Source organism: Gallus gallus, chromosome 3 (genome assembly GCF_016699485.2).
Source record: "Gallus gallus isolate bGalGal1 chromosome 3, bGalGal1.mat.broiler.GRCg7b, whole genome shotgun sequence".
Taxonomy (NCBI): domain Eukaryota; kingdom Metazoa; phylum Chordata; class Aves; order Galliformes; family Phasianidae; genus Gallus; species Gallus gallus.
In genome coordinates this window covers 102,480,530-102,496,761 of record NC_052534.1, presented here as the reverse complement: position 1 = coordinate 102,496,761, position 16,232 = coordinate 102,480,530, and positions in this window count along the sequence as shown.

The following is a 16,232-nucleotide window of genomic DNA, read 5'->3' as shown; positions in this document are numbered from 1 at the left end:
GAGAAATACAATTAGATAAATAGAAGCAAATAGTGACTGGAAAATGAGAAATTCCTTTCTCTCATCCCATTTATTTTCTTCTTTTAATATAAAATTGTAGTTTTATTTTCAAAGATTTTTTTTTCAAAGGTTTTTTTTTTTTTTTCCCTCTGAAATTATCACGATTCAGAAAATCTGCAATTACTTAAACCTACAAACAAGGAAAAAATCTGTTGATGAGGTAACATGTCCCAGTAATAACAGGAGCTAAATAATACTATGTACTGGTGATCAGAATGTAAATTCATCTGAGGGTCTTCTAACTTGATTCTAAACTTTCTAATTTCCACCCTACATTGTATGTTAAATGGACCATAGTTTATATTGACTCTGATTTACATTTGGCACTGTGCTGGCAAAGAGCCTTAAAAAGAGCCCTTAACTGGAAGTAAATATATGGCTCGCTGTAATTTAAGAGTATTTTGAGGTCATTTTGTACTAGCAGAGTATAAGAAGATATTCAGGCTTCTTGTGTCTAGACTAATGGGGCAAAAAGGCCTTCTACATCTCTGACAGAGCAAAGATTGATGAAGAAGGGCGACAAGCAGGCAGCTCACCCTCACCCCAACACTTAGCATCAGGAGAAGCATCTGAAACAGGCAGCTGGGGCTCCTGACCCTATAGACAGGAACAAAAACTATGGCTGCTCAAAGCTATGTCAGACAGAGACGGTGTTAAATCTGCTCTGGGCACAATTCAGTTGACCCCGAAGATGCTGACTGTTTCTGAGGACAAGACTTGATTTCTGAGTTGCAAAGTTATTCCTCATAACTGGATTGGTTTCCTACTAAAACTGCAATATTAATATGGCTGCTGGTATCGGGACTGCCACTAGTAATAATAATGTGTCGTAACCCTGCTGTATTTTTAAAATTTTACTTCTCTATGCTGAAATTATATATTATATATATATTATGTTATACTATGTCACATTTATGACATATAAGATATAATGAAGATGCATATCTGTAAATAATGCAGCTTTGAATCATTGTTGACCTTGTGGATTTTAATTTTATTCTTTTTATAGAAGACAATTCTCAGATGTAACATCTCTTGAAAATACATAATATTCAACAAAGCTGTACCCTTTTATTCCATTGGAACTTAAATTCATTTTCTTCACATTTAAACTTTTAGAATTGGAAAAAAAATCAACAGCAAATTGTCAAAACATGAATGGATGCAGACTTTCTTTTCTAAAGCTGTTGTTCCTTTAGAACATATTAGGTCATCTCAGATAGTGATGTGTCTTTACAAAATAGACCTACTTTTGGTTCTTAAGAGGAGACAGACAGCTCAGCTGTTTCCATCCATCCATATAGAGAAATCTAATAATCAATTTCAGGTATAAGCTTCAAACTTCATCCTAGGTTCAACAGCATCCTTTTGTGTCTTTATGTCCTCTAAAAATTGATTACAAATGTTCTGAAATATCATGTTTCCATCAAAAATACACATTTAAATCAGAGTGTTATGACTATTTCTTCTTATTACCATGTGATCAAATAGCTGTTATGTAGTATCAGCAAATAAAAATAAAGCTAGTCAAATACTGTACATATGCTAATAAATCATCTGAAAGAAAGCCCATTCAAATGCTACCACTGCAGCAACACTCACATCTATGCAATAAAAAATGACATGTAATTCACAGCTTAGAACTCCCAACTGCATTTCTTCACTATTCACAGTCTCATAATAACCAATTACTTTTACAAATGCAATTGCAAAAAAGTTACGCCAAACAGCTTTACATGCTTGTATCCACTGAGGATTTGTTATAAACTTGCCAATCTCAAACACGTCCTTAATCTCATTAAAGAGTTATCATTTCACCCGGGAACTTTGGCAAAATTAAAAGTTTAGTTTCCTCTATGATATGGCTGCTAATACTTGCTTCTTGCATAGAAACTTTTAATGGAGGATCTCAAAGCAGTTTACAAACTTTAATAAATTAAGCTGCTTATCTCATTTGTCACATAGATAAGTGTTATTATCCCTCCTTTGTAGATAGGGAAAAGTGAGGTATAGTAGTCCATGAATTTATTCACAAAGGTAAGCATCCTGTATAGCAATGCTTAAAGATTGTGACAGAAATTAAATTTCACAGAAAGCTTTGCTATTTAATATCAAAATATTTTTATCATGAATGAACATGAAACAAAATATCAAGTTCAATTCATAATTTGACATCTGTCTATGAAATCAAAACGTATCACCTTGAGAAAAACACCTTTTAATTCATGCAAAAACATTACAAGAAAGAAGCTGAAAAAAGGGGGAAAAAAAAAAAAAAAGGATGAAAAGCCAAATCACCAAATAACAAAGCACTCTATCTATCCAAGATGCCAGGAGATAACACATTACTGTTAATCTTCCAGGCCCTTATCCAAATTATCCAGACATTAGAAAGGTAAAAAGAGTAGCGTATATTTTTCAACATTTATTCTTAAGAACTTCTGTGGTTTCAGAACATTGAGAATGGAGTGTTATGTGTTAAGTTACATATTATGTATCTTCACCTCTGTATTTTCCTTTTCAAAGGTGAAAAGTCCTCTGTGAGCTCTTCCGGTGTTTCTGGTCATGCTTTAGATAAATGATGTTAATTGTGCAATGTCCAGGTCTGTTCAGTCCAGGTTCTTGACACCTTGTCATCACTACAATAACCAAAACACAGCAGATATATTCCTCTAAAATGTGAATCAAATCTCTAATTCAGAACAGATATTTAAGTCAACAGCTTTCACACTGACTTTCTCAAGCACAAGGTGCTAGGTGGTGTCACATGTCCTGCCACAATGCAAATACAGTGGCTAATATAAATGGAAGATACCTGCTGAGATTTTCATGATTCACAAATTAATCTAGGACTTGAAAAGATTTGTTATCTCTGTTGTAAGCTCTGTTGAAAAAGCAGTTGTATTTTTTTTGTACAGAAGAACATTGTCATTTAGATGATAGATTTGGACACCTTTAGACATAAGCCTGAGTTTCTAGACTGCAGACTACTGCATCTTATTGGTTACAGATATGTGCTTTTCAAAAAAGCTATTTGGTTCATTTCTGTCAAGGGGATATGGATAACTTCTGTTGGCAGAAGTCAATAGTAGTTTTTCACTGTCTTGCATCAGCTTGAAAAAGCATGGATCTATTTCACAGTTCAGTAGATAATCTTGAGGGGTCCTAAAACTTCACAGCAGGGATCACTAAGGACCAAAGTGCATTGGGTCGGTATCATCCAGAATACGTATTTTCTGCTCATGGATTTGCTTAATCTTTTCAACAATATAGAGTGAGAGTTATTTTCAGCATCCTGTGCTCCAGTCCAATCTCTGCTCATACAATGCAGACTGATCAGTTGGTTCTCATGTGGAATGACTCTGCTGACTAAGAAATCCCTGCCATTGTTCTGAAAGACTAGGCAGTTGAAAGCATGAATATTTCCAACGACCCAATGATTAAATCATAATATTTATAGCTTATCATTTTGATATTTTCTTTAGTGCTTGAAAAGTCTTTCTTTTCCATCACTCAAATCTTTACATAGATAATATTTGGTTGATGATACTCTTGATATGATAGAGAATACATGCTTTTAGCTTGATGGAGTTAGGAAAATAAAAATTCTTCTTTCCCTAAAGTTCTTCAACTGATTGAAAGTGGGTTATGTGTATATGTTCCCATGTAGTACTCCGCATTACTTTGTTCTGACTTTACTATTAATGCCTTAACTACACACCAAAAATGCAAATATTATTTCTTATGTTTTCATCAGCACCATTAGTATAAGAAATATATTTGAAAAATACATAAAAATTCACCTGGAGTCTGTTGTACTGTTTGGTCCTAACTGCAGTGGCATCTGTGTTTCTATTCTTTCTCAACCAGAACTTAAAGCTCTTAACTGTGAGATTATACTGCTTAGTTTGAAAGCTTTTGCGAGCCTCTGTAGTATAATAATTTTACTTTAGAGGGCATGTAATTTTAAGTTCTTGCATAACGCCACACATTTTTATGGTATTACTAAACTTTGTCATTTTATTTCCCTGTGACAATTAAGTGCACACCAATGTTATGGAATTTTTCCCTCCATCACAGCTGAATGAAATCGGAATGGAGTATTATATGGTAGGCTGGGAGTTCTGATCTCTGGAAATGTAAAAGGTTTTCTAGTTCCCTTGTTACTTATCCATTTCACACATAACCAAATCCATCAATTTGTTCATTTTTCCCTTCAGCAACCTACAAGCTGTAACCAAAAAAATGTGACAAAAACATATTCACTGTGCACTTCTTGTATATTTCTTTTGCTACAGGTACAGCTGACAGTGTTAAAGATAATTAATTTTGATATTGCACAGATCACATTTGCAAAAGTTAATCTGTTCTAAACACTGGCTGCTTGTACAGGACCCTCCAGGCAGTTAGGGTAAATGTTATCCTGCTGAATTGAGTTAGACACTGTATGACAAGACCTGCTGCCCAAGGTCAAACTCCAAGCCAGTGTATGTCTAGGAGGTAGCCTGGTGAATAGCAAAGAAGATCCCAAGCATTACCACACTTTGTGTACTATACTATGGGGACAGTATTTGTTGTTACTACATGAGCCCATTCTAACTGCAGTTGATACGATAACTCCCATAACACTTCAGAATTCAAGCAGAGAACCATGTTATAATTCCATTTAAAAATATGTATATGTTATTTTCAGTAAAGACTGGGTTTCAATTCTTGTTCTTTTCACAGAGACATTTATTCTTCTCTTTCAAAATGTTTTCCTCCCTAATCTGTACAATATTATTATATTAGTATCTCTGATGAAACAATGCAGTTCAAATCCTACATATTCATATTATTTTTCTTAGTGGGTGGTGGACTAAATGACTCTTACAGCAAAGAATATGTCACTTATCTTGTCCAGTGAGGCCAAGCTGATATGTTGTGCTGTCAAATCACAGACACTATAGAAAACGGTACCAAGTCACGCTTAGACATTGTTTTTCCACTCATTACCTAGCCATCACATACATTATTCAAAATAATCAATTATACTATAAAAAATAAATAAGGCTATTCCTCTGGGGTGCATTTGCACCTCCAAGCTAGCTAATGTATTGCAGTCTGTGAATACCAAAAGAAGAAACAAAAGAGAACTAAAACAAAAACAAAAACAAAAAAAAGAAGTCCAGGGAATATAAGTCTCTTGGGAAATACTCTGGTAAATCAGTTTTAAATATATGCTCTGCCTAGGGCTGATATGTATATACATGCATACATACATATATATATCAGGGGTTCAGTTGACTATCACAGTTAGAGTAAGAAATGTGAGTCAAAATTCTGGAATCTGATTATTATCTTACTGCAGTGAATAACCATCAATGTTAAAGGGGTTATACCATCCTAATAAAAAAATAATGGAACAGATGAAAGGCAAATCAAAACTTAGGTTTTATTTTTAGCTCAATCATGATTATAATAGGACCCTGTAAATGATTTGTTCTATCCAACTACAAGCACAATATAGAGTAAATATAATAGTAAATATAACTTCATATGAAATATGATTATAAATAGTGGTTGTGAAAATTAAGCTTCCTGAATTAAATTAACATAATTAGTTTATAGTAATAATGAATGACAGAAATGGATGGCATCTTCTGAGCCTTCAAGTCCATGCCTCTGTTTTGCTGTCAGCTATATACATACTAAAGGGATTCTTAAAACTCAGTCTTTTGCCCATATGGACCATTTTGAATGGTTGTTGCTGAATGTCAGTTTGTGTATGGTTAAGAACACTCTTCTGATTACCATTCTAATTTTTTCTCTTTGAAACTTATGAATATTTTGTCATACATACAAATTATATTTAGCCTAATTGTTCATAGGTAAGTAAGTAAAAACATTTTTTTTTTTAATCTTCCATTTTTCAGGCTGAACAGACATAGCTCTTACAGTTTTCACTCATAAAATGGAGCTTCAATTAACTTTATCATTCTTGTAGCCCTTCTATATTACTGATAAAAGAAAGAATACTTCCTTTGGATATACCTTACACATCTTGGGTCAGACACTTCCATTTTCACATTATATGGGGATCAGCTAGAATGCTCACATAATTCTCCTCACTCGTTTTCAAATGTGGGCCTCCAAGTAAAGCAGGAAATCTTGTTATTAGTGTAAAAGTGCACGACCATGTACACAGCTATATTAAATTTTCCTCTATTCTCTAAGTCCTCAAGGTCATTTGCTTCTTCCTGTATGATATTTCCATCCTGTAATACATATAAGATACCTCTCAACACCATTCCAACTATCAGTTAGATTAGTTCATACTTATTTTGCACAAAGACCTTAATGAGAGTATTTAATAAGATTAATCCCAAGATCAGTCTATGAAGAAGCCACGAGTAACCTTTCTCTTTCCTGAAATTTCCTCTTCTAATAATATCTCTTTTTGTCTCTCTTGGCCAATTTTTTTACTCATATTACATTTTTAGTTCTAATCCTTACGTTATCCATTTTAACTAGTAATTTTCTATCTGACACCATATCAAATGATTTGCTGAAATTCAGACAGATTAGATCTACTCTGTGTCCTTTAACTAGAAAATCAGTTATCTTATCATAGAAAGATATCACGTTACTATGACACCATCTATCTTCATAAACCTTTGTTATATTATTAACATATTGTCCTGTTGCCTTCTCATCCTTAATTATTACTATCTTCAAAATATATTTAAATAATTTTTACAATATACAGTACAGGCTGGTAGAGCAGTAGCAATGTAGCCATCCTTTGTTTTATACAGGACATTCACTCCCTCTCACAGAACAGGAAAAAAAGAGATTGCTTCAAGAAAAATATGCAGTGTGCTACTTTTTAAATTTAAATGCATCTGCTGACCAAATAGTTTCCTCATTAAATAATACTTATACGTATATGTCCTGGTCTTGAAATTTGCATTGAAGTTTTGAGTTAAAATGCTCCCTTCTCTCCACTGATTGTACAAGTTTCCTAGAAGCCTTCAAGGTTGTATACTTACCTGCATTTAAATTAAGTTATGTATACTGTTTCATACAGCTGTAATTGTCCATTGCTCCTAAAAATGACATGTAAATTCCTAAATCACTTACATGCTTTTCAGACTGTGACATACAGCTTCCACTTGTCCAGACAGAAACAAATTTCAGTTGTACTAACCTACCTCCATTGTAGCTGTTGATGCGCTACTTAATTTGTATATAAGAGAGATTGTCAGATGAAAGACTCCATTTATATTCAAATTAACAATTGATTTATCAGATCTTTCACCATCTAGTGATTGTTCCGCCTGTCAGCCACACAACCATGACTGAAGATATGACACAAGACAATTTCTGTAAATGGCTAATCGTTGTCTTCAGGGAGTTTGCCATCAGCATAAGGGAAAACACAGTTCCAAGAACTCTTTACTCAAAACTGGACCAGAAATTGTGAAACACTTTCTCAGAGTATTTCTAGTACTTACAAATTCAGAACAGGTCTGGAATCACTTACCAATAGATCATTGATCATTTGTCAATATTCCATATACTTAAAAAATAAACAAAGAACCTTTCTAACTGAGGAATTTATTTATTTATTTATTTATTTAATAAGAATTATTTTGTCTAATAGTTTATTTCAGGAGTGTTATATTACTTCACTGTATCATAGAAAGTGATTTTCTTGCTTTGTATCCCCATGCTCAACTGCAGCCTGATTTGACAGACTGAAACAAAGGTGTGACATAGGAATTTTACAGCCAAACAGACTTGAGTGCCTATTTTGGATTAATTACTTAATTAGAAGGTTAAAGATGAGATACATTAGATAGACTCCATCATGTACAGTCTCTTAATTTCTGTCTTTACACCATGGCATATATAAAGGTGCATTGTATCTTTGATACTCTATCCAGTAGAGTAGACTTTGTACTAAGCTTCGAACACACACTATCCGTAGCTCTGAAGTCACTGGGATTATTTCTGTAATTTATTCTATGGACTAGTGAGAGCATTTAAGATACAAGAGTCGTTATTGTTGTATATTTCATTAATCACTTGGAAATATGTTTGAGTTTAAAATGTTCTACTTTATAAAGAGTTTTACTAAAATACTTTAAATAGATTTTTCAGCTGGAACTGAAGGCTAAGAAGGCAAACCTTTACCATGCATACTGTATTACTTCTATTAAAATGCTCTGAGGAACATGTATTTCCAGTGACCTGTCTGCAGGCATCTTGCTGAAAAATGTCACAATTAGCAGCAGACTCCTACTGAGGGTTTGATTGCACAGTAAGGAGCTAACAGTAAGCACCTCTGAAAATCTGACTTTAAGTGAAAATGTCTCAGTTGTTTTCAACTTATTCCCCACTGAGCATTTTTCCATATCACAACATCATCACTCAGTTTTGCAAGATGAGCATGGCAGTTCCTATGGCATTGAGCACCAAGAACAGAGGGGGATACAACCCAGATCAATCCTTAGGCATCACAGCAAATGACATCATCATACAGGGATTAATGCCTTATAAAAGAAATGAAAATTGACAAAGAAGTAGCCAGACAGCTGGAGACCAGTAAAAGACAAAATGGTTACCGTGACTTTGAAGAAATGTAAAGGTGTTTGCACCAGTGTGTCCAAAAGTTTTGCTTCTTGGAGTTACCGATGGGTTTGGAACATGCTAGCACTCACACTTGTAAAAGAGATTGCACAGCTGTAGCCGGGGAGTGAGATGGTGTTGATTTAAAGGACCTTGAGGTTCAAGTTGATAAAGCCACAGAATTATTGAATCATAGAATCCTTTAGGTTGGAAAACACCTGTAAAAGCATCAATTCCCATTATCACCTAATACTACCAATTCCAACACTAAAACTGTTTCTTAAATACCTCAAGGGATGACTCCACCACTTCCTTGAGCAGCTTGTTCCAATGCCCAGCTACTCTTTCCATGAATAAATTCTTCCTAATATCCAATCTAAACCTCTCCTGGCACAACTTGAGTCCATTTCCTCATGTACTATCAGTTGTCACGCAAGAAGAGAGACTGACACCCACTTCTAAAACACCCTTTCATGTTGTTGCAAAGAATGATGACATCTCCACTTAGCCTTCTCTTTTCCAGTCTAAACAACTCCAGACACCTCAACTGTTCCGCGTATCTCCTGTTTTTCTGTCCCTCCATCAGCTTCACTGCTTTCTTCTGAAAGTGTTCCAGAAACTCAATGCCAATACTAGGGGGCCAAAACTGAACACAGTACTCAAGGAGTTGTCTCACCAGAGCTGAGTGCAGATGGACAATCACATCCTCACATCCCTGGTTCTGTTGACTGCATTATTTCTGTTACAAGCCAGGATGCCATTGTCCTTCTTGGCCACCTGAGCACACTGCTCGCTCATGTTCAGCTGGCTGCTAGCCAGAACCCCCAGGTCCTGGTCCAATTATGGCAATGCTTGTATTACAGCATATTAATAAGAACAAAGGTATATGCTCTAAATTCCTGTGTTCATGTTCTCATCCTGCTGCAAGCATGAGCTAATAAGTCTTAAGCTAGTATGTAGTAAAAATTGCTTGAGATAAAACATTTTAATTCATACTTGGAAAATTCTAGTAGTGGTCTAAGTGAGCGGGATTAGTTGTCTTTTTAAGAACTTTTAATTCACATGCCAGCTGTCTTTTCTAGTTTAGATCCCAAATAGCACTGATAACTCATGAACAGCCTAAATTCTCCAGATGCTCAAGTACTCAATGGAAAAGTCTTTTAAGTACGCCTGAGTATAAACAGAACCTACAAAAGCCCTGAACTCCCAAAAGCTGCTGCAAATTAGGAGCTGCATCATAGCACGCATCCCAGGGTCCTAAGGAAGCTGGCTGATGTGGTTGCCAGGCCACTCTCCATCATATCTGAAAAGATGTGGCTGTCAGGCAAAGTCACTGGTGACTGGAAAAAAGGGAAATATCACTCTTGCTTATAAGAAAGGGAGGAAGGAGGACCTGGTGAATTACAGGCCAGTGAGCCTCACCTCTATGCCTGGGAAGATCACTGAACAGATTCTACAGGAGGACATGTTAAGGCACATGAGGGGTGAGAAGAGAAGGTGATCCTAGACAGCCAGAAGAATTTCACCAATGGAAGGTCTTGCCTGACCAATCTGGTGACCTTCTGTGATGGAGTTATGGTATTGGTGGACAAAGGGAAGGAAATTGTTGCCATCTACATGGACTTCTGCAAGGTCTTTGATATGGTCCCCCACCACATCCTTATCTTTAAACAGGAGAGATATTGATATGAAAGGCGGACTATTCAGTGGATAAGGAATTGGTTGGAAGGTTGTAGCTACAGGGTTGTGGTCAATGGCTCTGTGTCCCAGGTGAAGGCCAGGGAGAACTCCTTGAGAGTAGTCCTGCTCAGAGGAACTCTGTGATTCTGACAGATGACTGTCCCTATCTATTCTGCCCTCATGAAGTTCTACATGGAGTACTTAATCCAGATCTGGGGCCCCCAAGACAGGAATGATATGGAGCTTTTGAAGAGGGTCCAGAGGAGAGACATGAGGATGATCCATGGGCTGGAGCAACTCTCCCATGAAAATAGGCTAAAGGAAATGGTCTTGTGCAGTCTGGACATGAGGAGGTTGCAGGGAGACCTCATTATAGCTTTCCAATATGTAAAGGAAGATTATAAACAGGAGGGAAATCAACTTTTTACATGCATAGATAGTGATAGGACAAGAGGGAAAGATTTTAAACTAAAGGAGGGAAGACTTAGACTAGATGTCAGGGGAAGTTTTTCAATGACAGGGCGGTGCGGTGCATGAACAAGTTGCCCAGGATAGTTCTGGATGCCCCATCCCTGGAGATGTTAAAGGCCAGGTTGGATGGGGCCTTGGCAACCTGATCTAGTACTTGATCTGGCAGTTGGCCAGTCAGCTGCCTCCTGCAGAGGGATTGGAACTTAATGATCCTTTAAATGCTTTCCAACCCAGCCATTCTATGATGGTATTCCTCAGCTAGCTCACCAGCTGGGGTAGTAGCTTTGCAGATAGAAAAATGAGTGCAACTTGTAATAGATGTGTTCCACAGAAACTAATGCTAGAGGGAAGGGATGTCATCCAGACAGACCTGGACAGGCTTGAGAGGTGGGCCCGTGTCAACCTCATGAATTTCTACAAGGCCAAGTGCAAGGTCCTGCACCTGGGTTGGGGCAATTCCAAGCACAAATACAGGCAGGGTAAAGAATGGCTTGAGGGAAGCCCCTAGGAGAATTTGGGGATGTCGGTTGATTAAAGACTCAACATAAACTAGTAATGTGTGCTTGCAGCTCAGAAGCAGGTTGAGGGAGATAATTCTGCCCCTCTACTCTGCTCTTGTGAGACTCCACATGGGGTACTGCATCCAGTTCTAGGGACCCCAACACAAGAAGGATATCAAGCTGTTGGAGCAGGTCCAGAGGAGGGCCACAAAGAAGATCAAAGGGCTGGAGAACCTCCCCTGTGGGAACAAGGTGAGAGAGTTGGGGTTCTTCAGCCTGAAGAGTAGAAGGCGCTGGGGAGACCTTATAGCAGCCTTCCAGTACCTGGAAGGTACTGGAAAGCTACAGGTACCTGCAGGCCTACAGGAATGCTGAGGAGGGCCTTTTTATAAGCGCATGTAGCAACAGGACAAGGGGAAATGGCATTAAACTGGAAGAAGGTAGATTTAGACTAGATATTAGGAAGAAATTCTTTACTGGGAGGGTGGAGAGACACTGGAACAGGTTGCCCAGTGAGGCTGTGAATGCCCCCTCCTTGGAAGCATTACAGGCCAGGCTGGATGGGGCTGTGAGCAACCTGGTCTAGAGGGAGGTTTCCCTGCCTATAGCAGGGGGCTTGGAAATAGATGACATATAATGATAATAGATAAAAGCTGAAGAGGTAGGCAGTCACTGATCTTGTAGTGTGCTACTTCTTCAGTTGTAAATTAGACCTGTTTCAACAGCCACGCAGATTTGTTTAGCTGCTGCCACATGCTGTGATGTAATTCTGGCCTCTGCCAGCAAATGCTCTCCCAGATAGTTTCTACATTTGGGCATCACTCCTGTGGAAGTGCAGTCAAATGCAGCCTGCCTGAAAAGCATGGTCTCATGAGGTCAAAAGACAAGTTGTATGGACACGAGGCCCTTGCCCATAGTCCCAAAGTAATTTATTGTTTGTTTATTAACTGGTAAAGCCACAAGAGCCGTCATGTAAAATGAGAAACCTAAATTTTGACCTGATATATCCCATATGAATGTAGCAGCAATTATCTGAATGTTAAGCCTTCTTTTGAAAATATGGCATAAAACCATTGGCTTTTCCTCCTCACTCTGTAAGATGACTCTGTGGATGTTGTCTGCTGTGACTCTTACTGTTCAGTCCTGAACTCTTCTGGTGCTTTCTTTTAGGGAGTTAGGGGATAAATTAGGATTTTTCTGGAAGCTCCCTGCTGGCACTGGGATTATACCTGCTCCTGCCCCTGTCAGCTTCTTGAAGGATAAAAGCTCGATTCTTCCTAATATTCAAATATGGAAGAATTATAACCAAACATAGCCTAAATGGTTGATGACTTCATGAATAATTATGGCAGATAGAGCTCAGCTCTGTGCTTTGGTCTGGCCTATTCTACCAACTTCTCCTTGCCAGATTAAATTTGCCTACTAAAAAAGCATCCTTCAGTTCATTTAAAAAATTCTCAGAACAATTGGATTTTTTCCTACATTAATTAGCACTTGTTGTGCTTTATGAGTCTTACATAGAGAGAAGCTGGGGAAATATATAGCTTAAGAGAAAATATTAGAACTTGTCAAGATCTTTGGTTCTGCTGTTGTTGTTGTCATAGTACTATGCTCTATTAATGCAGATGAGCAACAAACGTGCTTCTATAAATTGAATCTGACTATGGCGGCCCCAAGAATAACTCAAGGCACAAAACTAGGGGAAAAAAAAAGGAGACAGAAAATGTCTCTCATTATTTTACTATAAAAATCTTAATTAGTCCCAAAGGTTTTTGTTATAAAATTCAGGTAGGTAAGGCAGAGAAACTTTTTGTCATGCAGACTATGCAAAAAGTAGGACAGTGACACAAAAAGTGTTGCAAATGAAGCCAGACTTGTATTCTACCAAGTGAAATATTTATAAGCCTACAGAGTTATCTGTCCATGGAACAGGTAGAGTAGTATAAATAAATTAAACTGCAGAAATTAATATATTATTTTAATTGAATTTATCTTAGAAAGTTAATAGAATCCCACCAGTCAGTCTTTAAGGCAAAATCTGTCTACATATTTAGATCTGTGTTGCAGGAGAAACACTGTTACTGTCTAGTTTTATGGTGGTTGCAAATTAAATCTGGAAATTTGCAGTAATTTAAATATTATAGAGAAATTATCTTTCCCTGTATATGTCTTTCAGCCATTACAGCTAACACTGTAAAAGTAACTTTTTAATATTTTTACTCACCTGAACTATTACCCACAGCTATAGCTGATCTAAAATCTCCGGTTCTGGAAGTGCACAGAACAAATCAGAAAATGTACAATTGCTACTGGCACCTCACGACAAGAAATCAGTACTTGAGTATGACATACTGATAAATTTATCTTGAATTCCTGCATTATCTCTCAACTTGACCTCTCTTTGTAGCCTGTGATTAAGTGTTCATACACAGTTCTGTTCCACTCTAAACTTGTACTTGGTATGTGCACTGGAAAACAAAAAGGCACTTTGCTAACTCAAAGTGAAGGTAACCTGTTCTTTTAAAACTAGCCTGAGTAGCTGACCTAGTGTTCTTGTTTATCTTTGTTATGATTCAGCATACAATTCTGATACACTAAATGGTATCTCTTTCTTCTGAAACCCAAAACTTGGACATCAACACTCGAGTGCTGTACTTGTAACATTAATAGGTAATATTATAAAGTGTTTCTTACAGATTTCTCGAGCCTTTCTCCATAGAAATCTAGTTGCAATCTGAGCGTAGCAATAAAATCTGTTTTTGTGAGTGGAGAGGAATTAACTCTGATCCTATTTGCAAATACCACATGAGCAGAGCACTGAGGCAGGTGTGAAATGCACAGAGACAAAATATAGGTATCTATAGGCACTCGGTATTGAGTCTAGGTATGGTAGCACTTATCTGCCCACAACCTCCCTGGAAGTCTAACCCTTAAGGTCTAAGTTTCATTGATTTTTGTACACAGACATAGGACAGAATGATATAAAAAGCTGACGTATGGCTTTGTATTCTTTTAATCCTGTTATGTTGCCCAGGGAAACAGGATGCACCTTGTCTTCTGGTCAACTAAACATTAGATCATATTCCCTTCCCAGCTGTGGCCTTTAACCATTTCAAAAAAGGAGAGAGGAGGGAAACAAATAGCAACAGAAAAGAAGCAATCTTTATTTATGGCAATATAGACATAAAAATTGCTTTGCCCAGCTAGAATTCTAGAGATGCACAAGCATAGATCAGTAAAACAGCAGTTACTGGTAGGTTTTGATACTAAAGAATGGACTTTTCCTCAGGCATTTTCTTCCCCATCAGCTCACACAGCATCTTCTGTTTATTCACTCAGTAGTATTCATTGATCAATTACTCAGCTGTACTGGGCAAACAGAAAGCAATACTTCAGTGGTGAATCTGAAAGTAGGCAACATGCTTGTGTTCAGTCTTTGTGATATTAAATACCTATGTGCTGTGTTTTTGTGTAACAGAAAAATGTTATAAATGATAACCTAAGATGTTTCTTGACAGAGGAACTGCTTATTGCTTCAATTTTAGTGACAGATTTAAAAAAAAATAAATAAGCTGTATGCCCCAATATCATAGGGAATATTTACTTAGGGAGGTAGCAGTAAGAAAGTAGCTCTGCATAACCGGCTTTAAAACACAAACCTCTGTAGCTGGAGTGCTTTTGTTAGGGCTTATAAATACAAGTTGTTACCTTCCATGTGTGTCAGTCACTAGTTGGGTTGATGATATTTGTTGAATATTATACAGTTATGGGATAAATTGTATGTACGTATTTATATACAGATAGATGCGGGTAAAATTTATGTATGCACAACTAAGCTGTACTGTCATGAGAACAATGCTTTAAAAAAAGTGGTTAAATCTCTTTGATTCTCATCAGTACTTCTGTGCATATGTCACCGGAGAGAGAGAGACATCTCTACCATGAAGATCTTCCTAAAATACTTTAAGAAGCATATAAAACAGAGATAATGGAAAAGGGGAAAATAGCACATCCAAGCAAAATCTAAAAGCAGAAACAACAGGACAGTTAGAACTAAATCAATACTACTCCGTGCTCTCTGCATCAACATGATTTTGATATTTGTCTTAGAAGTCTTACAAATTGAAGCAAAATGGAATTTTAATTTCATTTTCTGTGATCAGAGAAAACTTTCATTTCTGGACAAAACTAGGCTGGATGGGTTCATGTACACCTTTTTTTTTTTAGGGCTTCTTTCTATTTAACACATTTCAGTTCTGAAAACATGACAGCAAACAAGTAAACAAACAGAAAACTCAAACATTGAGGCATTTTGGTATGATTATTTTGTTGTTTTTGTTTTCCTAATTAAAGAATAACACCAAAGAAAATGTTATTTCACCATTTCTTTCACAATCCATAATCCTGATTCATATGGATGAATATTATTTATTTATTTAGCTATTCATAAATAACATGATTAGATGCTTCAGTTTCTCTCCTGTAAGCAGAGGTTTCATCTCTCCCACAGGTATATATATATGTAACTAGTAATAAAAATTGAAATTTCAGTTCAGTTCAACTTTTATATCTTATTCTGGCTGCTCTTCCTGAGAGCTAAATCCTCGGCACCTGTGCTTATACATGGACCTATTACCAAGAAATAGAGTCTGGAATGAATTTTGCAGACTCCTGTAGGCTGACATTTTTTCTGCAATATTTCTCTCTTGTAACATGGATATAAATATATGTATCTAGGTACATGTTGCTCATGGTCTTCTTTTCATTTAGGCAACTTAGCACATTATATGAATATTATACAGATATTTACTTGTCAGATGTGGGCAAATAATTGGACTGCAACCTTAAGGATATTATCCATACTTGAAAATTTGTTAGGGAAAGTCAATTCTGATGGACTTTAAGATC